The sequence below is a fragment of the Asparagus officinalis genome, chromosome 5 (assembly GCF_001876935.1).
Source record: "Asparagus officinalis chromosome 5, Aspof.V1, whole genome shotgun sequence".
NCBI classification, from domain to species: Eukaryota; Viridiplantae; Streptophyta; class Magnoliopsida; order Asparagales; family Asparagaceae; genus Asparagus; species Asparagus officinalis.
Genome location: NC_033798.1, coordinates 34,463,696 through 34,481,232, shown reverse-complemented (window position 1 = coordinate 34,481,232; position 17,537 = coordinate 34,463,696). Strand labels below are relative to the sequence as shown.

At 38.0% G+C, this 17,537-nt stretch overlaps 1 long non-coding RNA gene across 1 annotated transcript; it reads left to right on the top strand.

Annotated features, from left to right (window-relative positions):
• Nucleotides 1,630-3,090, top strand: LOC109843336. Its single transcript, XR_002247637.1, has 3 exons — nt 1,630-2,652; nt 2,731-2,919; nt 3,001-3,090. It is a non-coding gene; the product is annotated as an uncharacterized LOC109843336 (long non-coding RNA).

Here is a 17,537-nt window from a genome sequence, read left to right as displayed (position 1 = left end):
GACATCTCTGGGTTCACCTTGGACTGCAGTCATGTGTGAAAACAGGGGCGTCACAGAGAACAAAACCAAGAAAAATATTTTGCTCCTCAGTAGAATAATTCTAGAGTAAGCAAAAAAACAAAACCATATCCTAATGTAGGTACCTATAAGCACCCCGCTCATAGAGAACTTTACAGGACCAACCTGTCCAAATATCAAGTCATATGAACTTCAAGAGTACACAATAAATATGCTGCAATCAAAACTAGATATATGTTGGGCAACTCAGTAGGTTACGTGGCAAAGCCGAGTCGCTCCCTCGTGGGGGCCTGGGTTCGATTCCCCTGTGCGCCAAAGGCGCGATTAAAAAAAAGCTAAATATATGTTTATCAACTAGCATAGTAGTTGTATTTGTTAACAGGAACACAACAGTGACATTGTGACATAGAACCAACAAGTGAATTTGGAAAAATAAAAATATATTTATGTGTGTTTACAGTATTAGAATGATGAGGATGCTTAAAAAAACTAACTACAGTGAACAAAGCAGTCTCACAAATGGAATAATGTGTTCAAAAATGGCATCACATGATACAAACACTACATAAAAGGAAGATGTCCGACAATATAAAGCGAACTAGTTGACATCTGCACATAAACTAAAAGCACACATGCATGAACACACACATACACAGAGAAAAATAAAGAAAGAAGTGTCAGGTATTTGATTAATCAGAGCATATTTCCATAAAAAATTGAAGAGTCGTCAAAGAAGCGAAATCAAGGATCTTGCGATTTTTTCTTATATGTTTCCAACGGTATCTCCACTATTTTGGAATTATGAGCTTGAACTTCAGATTCTTCACATTAGCAAACTCACTCTCATTTTAGTTCACCATTCTAGTCCGATGCAAGCAAATGAACGAGTTTACTTTATGCCAGAAACAGCTTGATGTCAACCAAAATTAAAAAGATCAAAATAATTAGCAGCACATAAATGCTTGTTTGCAAGGTCTTTACAACTTACAAGAAATAATAACTTCCACGTTCATTCAAATACTCCTTAAACCAAAATTTGAATTCCTATACTGTAAGTATTACATCTATGTGTTGTAATTTTTAGCAAAACAAATTTAACCGCCCATCGTTTCCTCAAATAAGTAGTTAACACAGCATACCACACCACATAAGTTGGACAAAGTGGCAAACAACCTCCACATGCCCAATCCTGAGTGCATTGACTAAATTTGTGACTTTTATATTAACCATTCTAGACTAATTTAAGCCCATCCTTTGTTTAAGAAAATGCCAACTACATCCTCTTCAACCCACAAAGTGCTGTACGCTATCCCATATAGTTGTGAGTATTCTCTTGGAAAATGTTCTGTTATTTACTACTTATAAACTAAAGGAGAACAATCAAAAAGTTAAAATGAACAGTAAATCAAGTTTTTTTATTCACATTTTTTATACTCCCACATTTCTTCCGCCTTATTTTCCCTAAACTTCCGCCGGTCTCCTCCCATTATAACTTCCACCTCCTAAAAATACTCCCGAGTCTGCAAGAGAGAGAAAACTACCCCACCCGAAAACCACCCCACCGACGCACCCCCATCTCATACCGCTCCACGCTCTCTCTCCCTTTCTCTCTTTCTCTCTCTCTCTCTCTCTCTCTCTCTCTCTCTCTCTCTCTCACACACACACATTCCCCATTTTCACAGAGAGCAGACCTTAATCTTGATCTCGCCATTGCCGAAATTTTCCAGTAGAATGAAAGAAATTTCACTTGAACCTTAATCATTGATGAGAAAGAGAGAAAGAGAGGGGCATAAGATCATGGTTTTCAAGAATCTGAGAGACGATGAGTATCTTCTCTACGTTGCCATTTGCATGGTGGGTTTGCCCGTCGAGGTTCAGGTCAAGGATGGATCTTTATACTCTGGGATCCTTCACACTGACTCCTTTGATAAGAATTGTGGTAAATTTAATTAGATTCTTATCATTTGAGTGGAGATCTCAACTGGGATTGGCTTCTCTTTCTCGGATCCTACTTTTTCAGAAATGGGTTTTGGTTATTGGATCCAAATCTCAAATGGGTTTTTGTCATTTGGGAAATTTCATTATTTTGATTGTTGTGTTGAATGTGATTTTACCGATTGCAGTATGAATTAAATGCATTGTGTGTTCTTTTTTTTAATGATTCTCTTGCATTGAATTGATTATTTATTTCACTAACATTGAGGCCAACTTTTTATTTGCAACAGTATGTATTCATTTGCATCATTTTATTTGTTAGCTCCATCACCTAACAGTTGGGCATCCAATTTTATGTGGTCATATGATAACCCATTTTTATCTGACACGGTAGGAACTGTAACTTTTCTCTAGGAGAGGTAATTAGTTTTTTTGGTATGCATGATATAAATCTTTTATTTTACTCAGGCTTCAGCAAAGAAAGCGATAGATTTCTTGCCATTTCTACAAAAAATTAGAAGGCTTCCCGCTATGGTTGAATATGTCCTTAGTGGACATCGTTTTAAATTTCTTATTCCCAAGGAAACTTGCAGCATTGCTTTCACATTCTCTGGTGTCAGGTGCCCAGGTCGAGATGAGCCCTTTTCAGATGAAGCTATTGCATTAATGAGAAGGAAGATAATGCAGCGGGAAGTAGAGGTGCTAATGCTGCATTTGTTAGTTTGTTTTAACTTAATCTCTATGCTATATAAAAACTTTCTAAATTCTATTGCACAGATTGAAGTTGAAACAGTTGATAGAGCTGGCACTTTCCTGGGTTCTCTATGGGAGTCTAAGACAAATATGGTCGTGGCTCTTCTCCAAGCTGGATTGGCAAAGCTTCAAAATTCCTTCGCTTCAGTCAGGATTCCAGATGCCCACCTTCTTGCACGGGCTGAACAATCGGCAATATAGCAGAGACTGAAGGTAATCTATCAGTAAATATTCTCCAAATCTTCATTTATCTTGCTTTGTTTTCTGCTAATATACAGTCTTTTCCGCTTGGAGGTGTGGGAGAACTATGTTGAAGGACAGGAAGTTGCTAATGGATCTTCCACCAATTCAAAACAGAAGGATGTGCTCGAGAGTTTAAATGGTTTATTTCATTATTCACGGGTAATTGATACTTATGGTTTAAACAGTTTGATTAGATTGTGGAATTGCATTTAGGTCTACAATCAAGTTGTGAAAATCTTTTAGAAACCGTGTTTTGCACGGGTCTATATATCTAGACGAATAATAACCAAACTGTTTATTAATTATTCGATTCACTTCCACCACTATACTTTATATCTAAAGAAAAATACTTTATTTTAATAACATGTTAAATATTTGCAAAAAATCTTTTAGGATCCGTGCTTTGCACGGGTTTAAATACTAGTTATGTATTAATAAAACCAAATACAATGCCTAAATTTTGCCAAATTCGCCTACAATTGTACATAAACTTGACAACTCATATAATTTTCAGCAGGTGTTTTCTTAAAAGGCAACAATTGATGACCAAACAATAAAAACTAAGTTTAATTTATTTTTCTTACTAAACCTTTGTCTTCAGAATCCCAGAGAACAGAGTCAGAGGTTTCACATAAGCTCTATCATTCATATATCCTTTGATAAACCTTGAATACCTCTACCCTCAGGGAAGCATGAAGGATCGCTGCAATGGCACTCAAACACTAGAGGGGGGGGGGGGGGTGTTTATGAAATCTAATGCAGAAACTTCAAATTTTAATAAAATAATATCACAAAGAGTAAGAAAGATCAAACCAATGTGTAGACAATCACAGAAAATTGCATACGCAAACACAAGGATTTATACTGGTTCGGTCCTCCAGACCAACATCCAGTCCCCAAGTCTCGCTTGAGATTTCTCCACTATTTCCACTTGCAAAACCGTAAGCACTTGCAACCCGCAAGCAAATAGTACAACCTTGACAATCTTCAATTGCCAATGCCACAACAATCTCTTCTTTGAAGATATTATCAAACTGAAACAAAATGGTACAACTCTTTCTCTTCCTATAAGCCTTGATGTGTAGATGTGAGTGACTTGCAATAGGCTATAGGAATGGTTTTTGTTCTAGAGTAATGGAGTTTTAATCAAGAACAAAACTAAAAATAACACTCAGTTTTTCTCTTCAAAAATGGAGTTAAAAACTCAAGAAAAACTCAAGTTTATGGAAAAGAATCTTCTTATTTAACTTCAGAACTTAACACCTATTTATAGGCACAAGTTTAGTTCAAAATATTTCAAAAATAACTGCCAAAACGTTCATAAAACATTCATGTTATTTTGAAAAAATGTCAGTTAGAAAGTCTGTATGGTCGACCAGATTGAGGCCTGGTCGACCAGACAGACTTCCTGGAACTTGTATGGTCGACCAAATTCAGTCCTGGTCGACCAGACATGCTTCCTGTAAATTCTGTGGTCGAGACTGAAGCCTCTGGTCGACCAGGTCCATATCTGGTCGACCAGATAGAGATTTTTCTAAATCTCTGTTTCTGGTTATTATATCTGGTCGACCAGACATTTCTTTGGTCGGCCAGAAACTATGTTATACATATTTTCAATAGTTTAAAATGTTATTCATTCGTTGATTAGACTTAGGATTATACTTAGAATATTTTCTATGATCTTCTAAGTGAGTAGTGTGTGTTGTGTGTGTGATCAAGGCTTGTACAAAGATTCTAAAAGAAAAGACAAAATTACATCACTCTTGTAAAGTATATTTTCTTCTTGAAGCGCGAAGTGACTTGATTAACTTCATCTTTTGATCTTTGAAATCTTGTCTTTGAAATAGCCTTAATAACTTGATTGTTGCTTTGAGATGTATATCTTGAATCTACAGTAAAATATGTTAGATAAACAATGATTTGTTATTATCAAAATACAAGAGATATTGTAACATCAACCATGTTCCCAACAATCTCCCCCTTTTTGATGATGACATATAATATTGAAAAACTTTAATTAAACATACTTACTCCCCCTGCAACAATGCATACATATTAATTTAACACACAAAAAGATAGCACTTATTAGTAATCCTAATATTGTATAACAATGCATACATGTCAATATTCAATATTGCAATAGTTGTCAATATTTCAATATTCTAATATATCTCCCCCTTTGTCATTAACAAAAAGAAGAATAGAAAGGGAGATAATAATAAATAATGAAACAATTAATACATTTCTTCAATACAACCTAATATTTCTTCAACATGGCCTAAAACTTCAAATAAATCTTCAAGATTATGCACATAGTCCATTACATCTCCCATCCAAATAGGAAGACATAAGCTTGCAATGAAAATTAAGTTTTCTATGGGAGTCATATTGAATGTATTGTGTTGTTTAAGAAGAAATATTTCTCTATTTATAACCATGGAAGTAGTTATTAGAGACTAACCATCAAGTAGTTATTTAAGAATTGGTTAGAATAACTAAAATATGAGTTCAAAAATTTATGAAACATTTCTCTTATGTTAACCAAGATAAATAACAAGAATATTTGCTAAAAATAAAATTCATTAAGCAAAAGCAAACATACTTGTTCATTAATAACTAGCAAAAGCAAACATATCAAACATATTATTAATAAGAGTTTTAGAGTTCATACCGACCGTTCCAATTCCTACCACTTGACCCTTGTTGTTGTCACCGAAGGTAACAGTTCCTCCATCTTTAAGTTGTATGGAAGAGAATAAGTCCTTGTTCCCGGTCATGTGATTGGAACAGTCACTATCTAAAATCCATTTTTCCTTTTTATTAGGTACCTGCAAAATAAAAGAAATATGTTTTGGTACCCTTTAACTTTTGGGTCCATGAGATTAGCATTTAGGAAACCAAACCCAATAAGAATTTGGTTTACCTACATTGTATGAAAGATAGTTTTTAGAATCACAAATATCCTTTTTGTAATTTGATAAGTATATCTTTCTATCACTTAAACATGCATTTTTAGGAACCCAAATGTAGTTGGATTTTAAAATATTCTTACATGCAACTTTCTTCATATGCATTTTTCTATCATTATGTGAAAATACCTTAGAACTAGCATGCATAGATGTATCACTATGTGCATGATAATTACTTTTCACAAATTTAGAATATAAATAAGCATGATTTTTCTTTTGCATAGAAGAGTATATTTTCTCATTACTGGAGTTAGAAACATATCCTAATCCCTGTTTACTCGTAGCAGGTAATTGATAAGAAAGTAGATTATCTAGATTCTCTTTTCCTTTGTTAAATTTACCTACATTCATTGATATAGTTTCATATTTGGTTTTAAGACTTTTAACATTATCATCCAAATTTGAAATACGAACTTTAAAGAAATCACATTCTTTTTTAAGAAGTTGATTGTTACTAGATAACTTGTAATTTTCAGAAAATAACTCTTTATTCTTCTCTTTAAGATCTTCTATTTATGAAGCATAAGGAGAGACTAAAGTGTTATTCAAATTTTCATTTTCATTTTTTTATATTTTAAAAGAAGAATTTAGTTGCTTGTATTTCAAAAATAATTCGTTAAATGCGTCAAGTAACTCATCATGATTACTTACTTGATCATCATCAGATTCATTTGCCATAAAGCACATATTCGCTTGATGATCTTCTTTTTCCTCTTCTTCATCTGAAGATGACTGGTCACTATCATCCCATGTTATCGACAAAGCCTTCTTCTTTTTGTTCTTCACTTGTTCATTCTTGTTCTTTGTGAACCCGTTGAAATTGTTAGAAGACTTCGACTTTAACTTTTGTTGTAGGGGACAATCTTTCTTGTAGTGTCCTGGCTTATTACAACCAAAACAAGTGACTTTGTTAGTATCTTTGAATTTACTAGAAGAGAACTTACCTTTCTTCAAGAATTTTCTGAATTTGCGTGTGATTATTTCAAACTCTTCTTCGTCATCGGAATCCTCATCATCAGTAGATGCTTGGAAAGCAAGAACCTTCTTGTTCTTATCTTCATTATCCTTTTTCCGATCTTCAAGTTGCACCTTGTATGCCATCAAATTCCCTATCAAATTTTCTACTGTCAATGTGGAGAGGTCATTGGCTTCCTCTATCGCGGTAGTCTTCTTCTCCCAATCCAAAGTAAGAGCCCGGAGGATTTTCCTAACCATCTCCACTTGTGTATAGACCTTTCCTAACGCAATTAGGGAGTTGATGATGTCGGTGAACCTTGTGAACATTTCACCAATTGTCTCGTTGTCTTTCATCTTGAACATTTCAAACCTGTGCACTAAAACAGAAATTTTTGAGTCTTTAACCTTAGAAGTTCCTTCGTGGGTTACCTTAAGTGTGTGCCAGATTTGATTTGTGGTGTTGGAAGTAGACATGCGGTTGAATTCATTCTTATCCATTGCGCAAAACAATGCATTCGTTGCCTTGGCGTCAAGATTCACATTTGTCCTTTCCACCAACGTCCATTCAGAGTATGGAGTAGTAGGCTTGTTGTAATCAGACTCCACTATGTTCCAGAGATCGAATCCTATCGATTGAAGGTAGATCTTCATCCTACACTTCCAGTAGTTGTAGTTGGAACCATCGAAAAGTGGTGGTCTTTGAGTAGAATGTCCTTCCTTGAACTGTGATGTAGATGGTGTAGCCATTGTTATCCTTGATCAACCCGCTCTGATACCAATTGAAGGATCGCTGCAATGGCACTCAAACACTAGAAGGGGGGTTGAATAGTGTTTATGAAATCTAATGCGGAAACTTTAAATTTCAATAAAATAATATCACAAAGAGTAAGAAAGATCAAACCAATATGTAGACAATCACAGAAAATTGCATACGCAAACACAAGGATTTATACTGGTTCGGTCCTCCAGACCTACATCCAGTCCCCAAGCCTCGCTTGAGATTTCTCCACTATTTCCACTTGCAAAACCGCAAGCACTTGCAACCCGCAAGCAAACCGTACAACCTTGACAATCTTCAATTGCCAATGCCACAACAATCTCTTCTTTCAAGAGATTATCAAATCAAAAACAAGATGGTACAACTTTCTCTTCCTATAAGCCTTGATGTGTAGATGTGAGTGACTTACAATAGGCTATAGGGATGATTTTTGTTCTAGAGTGGTGGAACTTTTATCAAGAACAGAACTGAAATTTTCATGCAGTTTTTCTCTTCAAAATGATCTTAAGAAGTCAAGAAAAACTCAAGTTTATAGAAAGGAATTCTGATATAAAATTTCAGAACTTAACATAAATTCTGTGGTCGAGACTGAAGCCTCTGGTCGACCAGGTCCATATCTGGTCGACCAGACAGAGATTTTTCTAAATCTCTGTTTCTGGTTATTATATCTGGTCGACCAGACATTTCTTTGGTCGGCCAAAAACTATGTTATACATATTTTTAATAGTTTAAAATGTTATTCATTCGTTGATTAGACTTAGGATTATACTTAGAATATTTTCTATGATTTTCTAAGTGATTAGTGAGTTGTGTGTGTGATCAAGGCTTGTACAAAGTTTCTAAAAGAAAAGACAGAATTGACAGAATTACATCTTTTGAACTTTATCTTTTGATCTTTAAAATCTTGTCTTTGAAATAGCCTTAATAACTTGATTGTTGCTTTGAGATGTATATCTTGAATCTGCAGTAAAATATGTTAGATAAACAATGATTTGTTATCATCAAAATACAAGAGATATTGTAATATCAACCATGTTCCCAACAAAGCATACACTATACTATCTCAGTGAATAATGTGCCAAGCGTAAAATTTGTATGGAACATTGGGGATGTTTGAGTGGCTAAGGTTGTAAAGGAGCCTGAAATGGATAGAATATCATGTTTTGCACATTTCCATCAACAAAAAGAATTATGGGTCAGGAGATGTGCAAGGAACGAATGTTTATAGTGCGGATATCCAAAACTTCTCCTTTTTTCCATTTTTCCAATCATCTCCAGGTTTCACTCAATCTTGCTGAACTTGCTAAACTGCAATATCTCTACTAGAATCTTTACTATATGAAGACCAGCTAATTTTTGGTATCCAATCATAGAACTGAACCATGATGAGCTTGCATTTCACCTAAACACATCAAGCAAGGGAAGTTTCAATTGCATGAATACAATAAGAATTGCCATCAACGGAATTCTGCATCAACTATAGTCGATGATAAGGATATGGTATACTCATGCAACAGAACAAAGCGTGATTCTTGTTGGGGATTCGAAACAATCAATCGAACTCATGCCCTTCCGGATCTTGTGCTAAGAGTTTAGCAAGTAGGATAAACAAGAAAGAACACATCAGATTTAACGAGGTTCGGCAACGTGCCTACGTCCTCGGGAGCCACACCACACAATTCTTTTGATTAATTTGAAGAAGATTACAATGCCCACAAATAGGTTTTTATCTCTCTGAGATCTCTCTCTCAAATAGCCGTCAAAACCCTCTTTTTTCGTGTTCAACAAACCCTAAAACGTTTAGGTATATATAGGATCCCAGCCCAAAACAGTTTCCAAAATGAATTAGGAAACTAAAAAAAACTAACTTCGGTCGACCGGACCATGCTAGTCAGTCGACCGGCCAGAGCAACAACTTCCTACAGGATTGTCGTGCATGTTTTTGGTCGACCAGCATAGCTCCCGTGGTCGACCGACCGGAGAGTAGTTTTTTGGTTGTTTTCCTGCAGGTGTCGCGGTCAATCGAACCAGGTTCATCGGTCGACCAACCCACATTTTTTCCTATTTTCTTTGTTTGTTTGATTTTAGGTTTGGGTCTCCACACCCGAGACCAACAATCTCCTACTTGAAGATCAAACCGCCATCAACGAGCTCTTCCAAACTCCTGTCATCTTCGCAAACATCTTCTCCTCCCTAGAAAAATCCATTCTTCAATCATCATTATCTCGGCGATCCCGTCGATCCTCCTAGCATGGCTCCACCTTCGACTCCTACGCATGAAGGCCAACTGAAGTTGCGCACAACTCCAGTTTGTCGATAGTCACTGCTTTCATCAACATATCCGCATGATTTTGACTCTTCAAAATCTTCTCCAATCGTAACTTGTCGTCCTCAATCTGCGAGCATATGAAGTGGTAACGTACGTCGATGTACTTTGTTCTGCCATGATATACTGGATTGTTGGCAAGGTGCATAGCACTCTGGCTATCATAATAAAGAACGACGTTCTCCTGTTTTAAACCCAACTCTTCCAAGCACCAGGTAAACCAAATCATCTCCTTGCTGGCTTTAGTCACTGTGACATACTCTACCTTAGTCGTGGATAATGTTATTATCTTCTGCAGACGTGAGACCTAGCTCACTGCTGTCAACGTCAAGGTATAAATATACTCTGTGGTGCAGTACTAACTCCTTCCTCCTAAAACACAATAGCATATCTGTAGTTCCTCTCAAGTAACGTAATATCCACTTCACGACCTCTCAATGCTGCATCCCTGGATTGCTTGCAAACCTGCTCACAACTCTCACTGCATGGGCGATATCCGACCTCATGCAAATTATCTCATACATAAGACTACCAATGGATGATGAATATGGCACTCTTCTCATGTGCTCCTTCTCCGCATCTGTCTTTGGTGATTACTTCTCAGATAGTTTGAATTGACTTCCAAGAGGCGTGTCGACGAGCTTAGCATTTTTCATGTTGAATCTCTGAAGTACCTTCTCGATGTATTCAGCTTGACTCAACTTCAACGTCGCTTCTGTTTCATCTCTACTGCTTCGCATTGTAAGAATTTACTTCGCTGCACCCAGATCCTTCATAGCAAACTCTTTCACCAACTGCTTCTTTAATTTGTTTATCTCCTCTAAACACGGTCCTGCAATTAACATATCATCAACATACAATAATAACACGATATAGCTAGACTTGAACCTCTTGAAGTAGCAACAATAATCTGAATTGCATCTTCCATAACCATTGCTCTGTATGAAGTTGTCGAACTTCTTGTACCACTGTCTCGGAGCCTGTTTTAATCCGTACAAGCTCTTCTTGAGCTTACACATCATCTCTTCCTTCACTTCTTCAATAAAACCAACATGTTGCTTCATGTAGATTTCTTCATCTAAGTCACTATGAAGAAAGGTAGTCTTCACATCTAACTGCTCAAGGTAGAGATCTTCTACAGCTACTAAGCTCAACACCATACTAATGGTTGTAAGCTTTACAATGGGTGAAAATATCTCCGTATAATCCACTCCTTCCCGCTATTAGAACCCCTTCACGACTAATCTGTCCTTGTACCTCTTGCTTCCATTACTTTCCTGCTTGACTCGATAGACCCACTTGTTATGTAAGGCTTTCTTCTGTACAGGTAGCTGGGCTAACTCCCATATCTCAGTAATGTGTAGAGAATCTATCTTTTCTTGCATCACATGCTCCCACTGCTGAGATTCACTAACTTGCATAGCCTCCTCATAGCACTCTAGTTCTCCGTTATCTGTCAAAAGTAAATAATCTAGTGATGAGAGATATCTGAGATTCGGTTTGGGTACCCTGGATGACATCCTAAGCTCCACGTCCTGGGTAGTAGTCTCTGCACTTGGAGTCTCCTCTGTTCTTTAGTCAAAATTAATATTGTCACCCCCATCTAGAAGTTCCTCCAAATCCATGTACTCGGATCCATTTGCATCTGTAGTGCTGCTCCTACTACTTTGGCTATTCTTAGCATTGTCCATATCCTTGTACATCACCTCCTCATTGAATATCACATCTCTGCTCCTAATGTTTTTTCCTATTCTTCTCATCCTAAAGACGATACCCAAACTCATTAATATTGTATCCAATGAATATACAATTTTATGACTTAGCTTCTAGCTTGTTCCTGACATGGTCACTGATATGAACATATGCTACACAGCCAAATACTTATAAGTGTGAGAGATTAACGTTTTTGCCACTCCAAACCACTTCTGGAATCCTAAAATCCAATGGAACTGATAGCCCATGTTTAATCAGAAAAGTTGTCGTATGCACCGCGTCTGCCCAAAACGTCTTGGGTAGACCTGCATGTAGACATATGCTCCTCACACGCTCTGTCAATGTCCTATTCATCCTCTCTACAATGTCGTTCTGTTACGGCATCCTTGGAGTAGTCCTCTCCAAACGAATCTCATTTAGAGTACAGAACCTCTTGAACTCCTCCAGCTCGTATTCTTCACCGTTGTCCGATCTTAGACACTTCACCTTCAGATCTATCTCATTCTCCATCATGGCTTTCCACTTCTTAAAGTTCCCAAACACCTCTGACTTATGCTTCATGAAGTATACCCACACCTTCCTCGAGTGATCGTCGATAAAGGTGACATAGCACGTTGAACTGCCAAGAGAAGACACGTTAGCTGGGCCCCATATATCTGTATGAACAAGCTCTAGCTTCTGAGCTTTAGGTAGTCTTCCACCCTTCTGAAAGCTGACCCTCTTCTGCTTCCAGTAGATACAGTCTTCACAAACACGAACTGTAGGCATTCAAAAATGCCAAAACTCGAAATGTGAAAAGGAGGGTCAAGAGAACAAACCCCTTCCAAATCGAAGACGAGGTTCATTGATTAGTGAAGATCAACCTTGAGAACGAGAGTCGCCACGCAGCAGATCTCAACATCAAAAGACAAAGTTCATGAAAGTGATCCATGGGATTCGGAGCTCGTCATTGGCTACAGGGTTCAAAGTTCACTAATGGATACGAGACTCGGAGCTCGTCATTGGATATGAGGTTCGAGGTTCATTGGTGAATACGAGGTTCGAAGCTCGTCATTGGACACGAGGTTCAAAACTCATTACTAGACATGAAACTTATTAGTGAAGATGAGGTTCATTAAAAGGGAACTTACAAAACTTACTATGTAGTTGGACTCAGCTGTCGAAGATGAAGTTCGTTAGTGAAAGCGAGGTTCATCAGATGAAGTTAGTGAAGACAAAATTCGTCAAGAGAAACTGGTCCACTACAAGGTTTGCTTGGTAAGACGAACCTTGAGGCTCGTCTTACTTGATGAACTCCGTTTCAATTGAGGTCGAGGTTCGTCATCCACGTGGGATTCACCTGTAACGGCTCCGAAGACTTAGTCAGCCACGTGGGCTAATCTTCAGGAGCATGTTACGACGTGCGCTGATTTGGGGGAGACAGTTATGCCCCTCTACCCGTGATTGTAGCACGTCGGTTACGTACTTAAACCCTATAAATAACCATGGATGGCTACAAAGAAGAGGGTTGGTTAATTGTTACTTTTAATCATAAAAAATTAGAGCTTTTGCATGTAAATCTAGAGTTTGAATTTTGATTCCAGCTAGCTAACAAAGGTCAGAAGCTCTTGTGATCTTAGTCTGATCGTCAACGGGAGGCAAGCTGGACTCAAGCATCGGGGGAAGCATCCTTTCGCCACCTAGAATCCACCTTAAACAAAAGAGAAGCTGAATTAATCTTCTCTTCCTCTGTAATCGAGAGAGAGTGTGTGTGATTGTAAGGGTTTCATACCAAGTGATCGAACCCATTTCTTAAAATAAGAGAATCAATCCTAACATCAATTTTTCGACCCTACAGACGATAGCGACCACAGTGGGAGCAGCTATTCTCTCCGACGAGATAGTGGTGGCGCAATCAAACAAGATTGCAGTGGGAACGGACGTCGAGACTCTGGTCATCGAATTTGACCAGTCAAAATATGAGGATTTTCTTTCCTCGGGTAAGTCTAGTCCTATGAAGGCACGTAAGTGTCGTCGAGTCTCGTATGAGACCTCAGCCCAAGTGGCTTCTAATGATTCAACTCGAGTTAGTCTCAAGGAAAGTCTAAGCCCCTCAAAGAGGAGGCTCCAGAAACTAGCCGTCAGGCTAAGAAATGGGTTATCAAGCAACCTAGCTGAACTTCGGTTTCTACTAGCCAAATTATGGCTTTTGAAAATGAACCTTGCTCAGCTCTGGCTGAAGCAAAGGTTTCTACTAGTTCATTGTCGAGACGCGCTCGACAACGTCAGCATCAGAACCAAGCTCACCGTAGGGCCCGAGCTTTGGTCTCGCTAGACGGTTTTCATTATCGACCGAAGGTTAATCAACCTAAGGTCAACAAGTCTGACGAGGGTCAGGTGAATGAGGAATGTCCGAATGACGGATCTCACCCTTGTACCCGAGTAGGCTCCGACAACGAACCTCATGCTCGAAAAGAGGTTCAGCAATTTCAACAAACGGTTCATACTGATGTTCGTGAAGAAAACGAACCTCAGGTTAAGAGCTAACTGAGAAGGCACAAGCGTCGAGCTCGTTTTACCAACGGATGTTGTCACATGAATGATGGAGTTCGTCAGTCTACCCAATTTCGTCAACCTCTATCATTTAGAGGGTCTCACTTGGGTAAAGCCAAGTTGACAGAGTCAACTGGGGGTTGCCCTGCTGGTGACCTTCGGGATTATCTCACGCGTAAATGCAGCATGAGTCAGATGCAATCTCATTGTTGCTGTGAGAAGCTTATCTCTGCAGTGCTTTCCTAATGCCCATGTGGAGAGTCAACACATAAATCTTTAGTCTTTGAACGGTTGACTGAACTGTCGATGGTCTCATCATCAAGAAGAAGACGCTTTCGTTCCAAGAAACAAGCATCCAAGAATCATCATATTGAAGTGACGATCAACATGGCCAGCAAGGGTAAAAATAAAATCTCAGCTGATGATTCCGAGTCTTCTGATTTTGAAAGATCTCCCAAATTATGAGAGGCACTCATTGAAAGTTAGGGTGTTTACCAACATACTCGTTCTCGTACTGGAGCAATGATCCCGCCAGATTACTGCAAACTAGCAGGTATATCCTATGGTGTCGATCAAGAACCTGAAAATTCAGTCATTGCTACTTCTCAGCCTTCCAATACCGACCAAAGTGAGCAAGCAAGTGCTCACATGACAGGAAAAGAGGAAGAGCTCTCGCGGTAGCTAGAAGAGCAACAATCAACTATTCTGAAACAGCAGGAGTCCATCCGACGCCTGGAAGCAATGGTGGAGAGACTCCATGAGGAGAAGGAAAAGAAGAAGAAGAAGACTCATTCCCAAGCCTCAGGATCTAGGCGTAGAAGACCTTCACCTGTTGATGAAGATCGCTATGATGAAGACGATGAAGAAAGGGTTGTGAAGATTCATTCTGAATCGTCCGAAGCTGAATCTAATCCTCGTACGAAAGAACGAGATCAAAAATAGGAGAATTTCCAGAAGCAGCTTGACGCACTGAAGCTTTAAGGAAACTTCAAAGAGTTGGGGGTGTCAAGACCCTATCCAAGTGAATGGGATGCGATCCCATATCCTCTGAAATTCAAACCACTCAACTTGGTGCAATTTGATAACAAGGGTTCTCCTACCCAACATATTTATTACTTCCAAGCACAGACCAGTCATATAGTGGGTAATGACCCTATTATGACTCGATTATTCGTTAGCACTCTGAAGGGGGTGGCTTTTGAGTGGTTTCGCAGACTCGAGCCAGGATCGATCCAGAGTTGGAGAGATTTGGAGAGGCTTTTCTTAGCCTGATTCTTCGACGATGACATTGTAAGGACCATGAATTTTTATACTAATTAAAAAAATTTAGTATTTTAAAATATTTAATTATGATTTTTAAAAGAGTATTTGTATTTTTCTTGAATTTCTACAATTTTTTATGATTTAAAGTCTAAGTTTTATATTTATTTAAATGATATTAATATTTATAAATTAATTTTATGCGGTGAAAATTTATGGAATTTATCTATTGCGTTATCGATGTTGTTACATGTCATTTTGAATAATACGTTGTATTATTTTTATTACGTATATTTTTGTATAATACGTTGTATTATTAATTATGTATTATTTGTATAATTTGCTGTATTATTTCTACTGTTACATATTATCTGTCGTATTAGTATAACTTGTACGTTTTACTGTATATATAATTATCCCATAATTGTTTGATTGTAAATATAAGTAAATATATTTTATTTATTAATTATTCTTGTTTAATTGTACAATATGAGTATATTTCGACTATTTCGTATCACCTGTTGTAATAGCACAACATGTACGTTTTTAATTATAGATAATTATTCTGTAATTAGTTTAATTTTTAAATACCCGTAATTATTTATTTAAATTATTTTTGTTTTATTATCCCTAACCCTAACCTAATATAATATATATATATATAATGTTTATTTTCCCTCTTCTGTTTTTCTTCCCTAAACCTAAAGACGCCGACAACGCCGCCCCGCCTGCAGCCTCGCCCTCGCCCTGAGCTCGCCACCGCTGCCCCACCCCTTCGCCGGCAGCCAACAGCCCCGATCTCGCCCAGATCCGCTCCACGACGCCTCTCGTCGTCGGACAGCCGTCGACCACCAGTCCACCGCCCTGTTCGCCGCCAGCGAAGCCCCCTCAGCCGCCTCCATCCCCCAACAGTCACCCTCCGCCTCCAGTCCTCCATCTCCGGCTCCCCTTGACCACCGACGTCGACCACCCAACTCCGTCGACTCCCCGCTATCCTTCATATTTGCCGAACACCCTCTGTCCCTCCACGAGATCCCGTTGACGTCGCCGTTCAGATCCGTCGCCCTTCAGCACCGACGCATTGCACCGACAACGTCGATTAGTTCGACGAAAACCCCGAGGCAAGGATCCCGCTTCTCTTGACTCGTCATACCTATTTATATCTATCGTTAATTAGTTGCATAAATTAGATTATGAATTGTTATTATCTGTGTGGGCTTGTTGATGAATTGGTGAATTATCTATTTATGTTAATTTATAATTTTTATTATCTGCGTGGGTTTGATGAATAATATTGAATGGATAGAAATTATGTGATAAATAGTATTTTCAGAACCAATATAATAAATTAAAGAATTTATTTTAGGTAATAGAATTATTTTAGATTAATTATAATATTTTTAGAATTTTTATCGTGGAAGGAAATTATTTTAGAATGATAAATATTTTTAAAGAAGTTATTTTGGTAAAAGATTATTTTTGTGTTATGACTGTGTGATTGATAGTTGTAGAACACGACATTTCATGTACATTGACACCGATTTGTTGACACTCTTATTTATACTTACTCATGTCATATATGCACGCCTGATTTCATCGTTAGATTATATAGTCATGTTCATCATATGATTTTCATAAGATTAGTTGTATTTATTTATTATTTCTTGTTTCGTTGAGAACCGTTAGTAGTTCATGTCCTTAGTTGCCCAGCGTATCGTGTATAAGACCTAGATACCTGTGTATTGTTGACTTAGAAAAGCAAGATGAGTTGGGATGGGGAAGTCCATGTTCATGTTATCGGATATGTTGTTGTTTATTTCTAGGCTCGCACCAGTGAATCGTTTCGCACTGGGGTGGGTCTGAGGAGCAGTGATCGGATATGTTTATTGTTATTTCCAGGCTCGCACCAGTGAATCGTTTCGCACTGGGGTAGGTCTGAGGTGATGTGATATTGTGATTGTTAATTATTTCCAGGCTCGCACCAATGAATCGTTTCGCACTGGGGTGGGTCTGAGGAGCGGTGATGTTGTGATTATTGATTATTTCCAGGCAC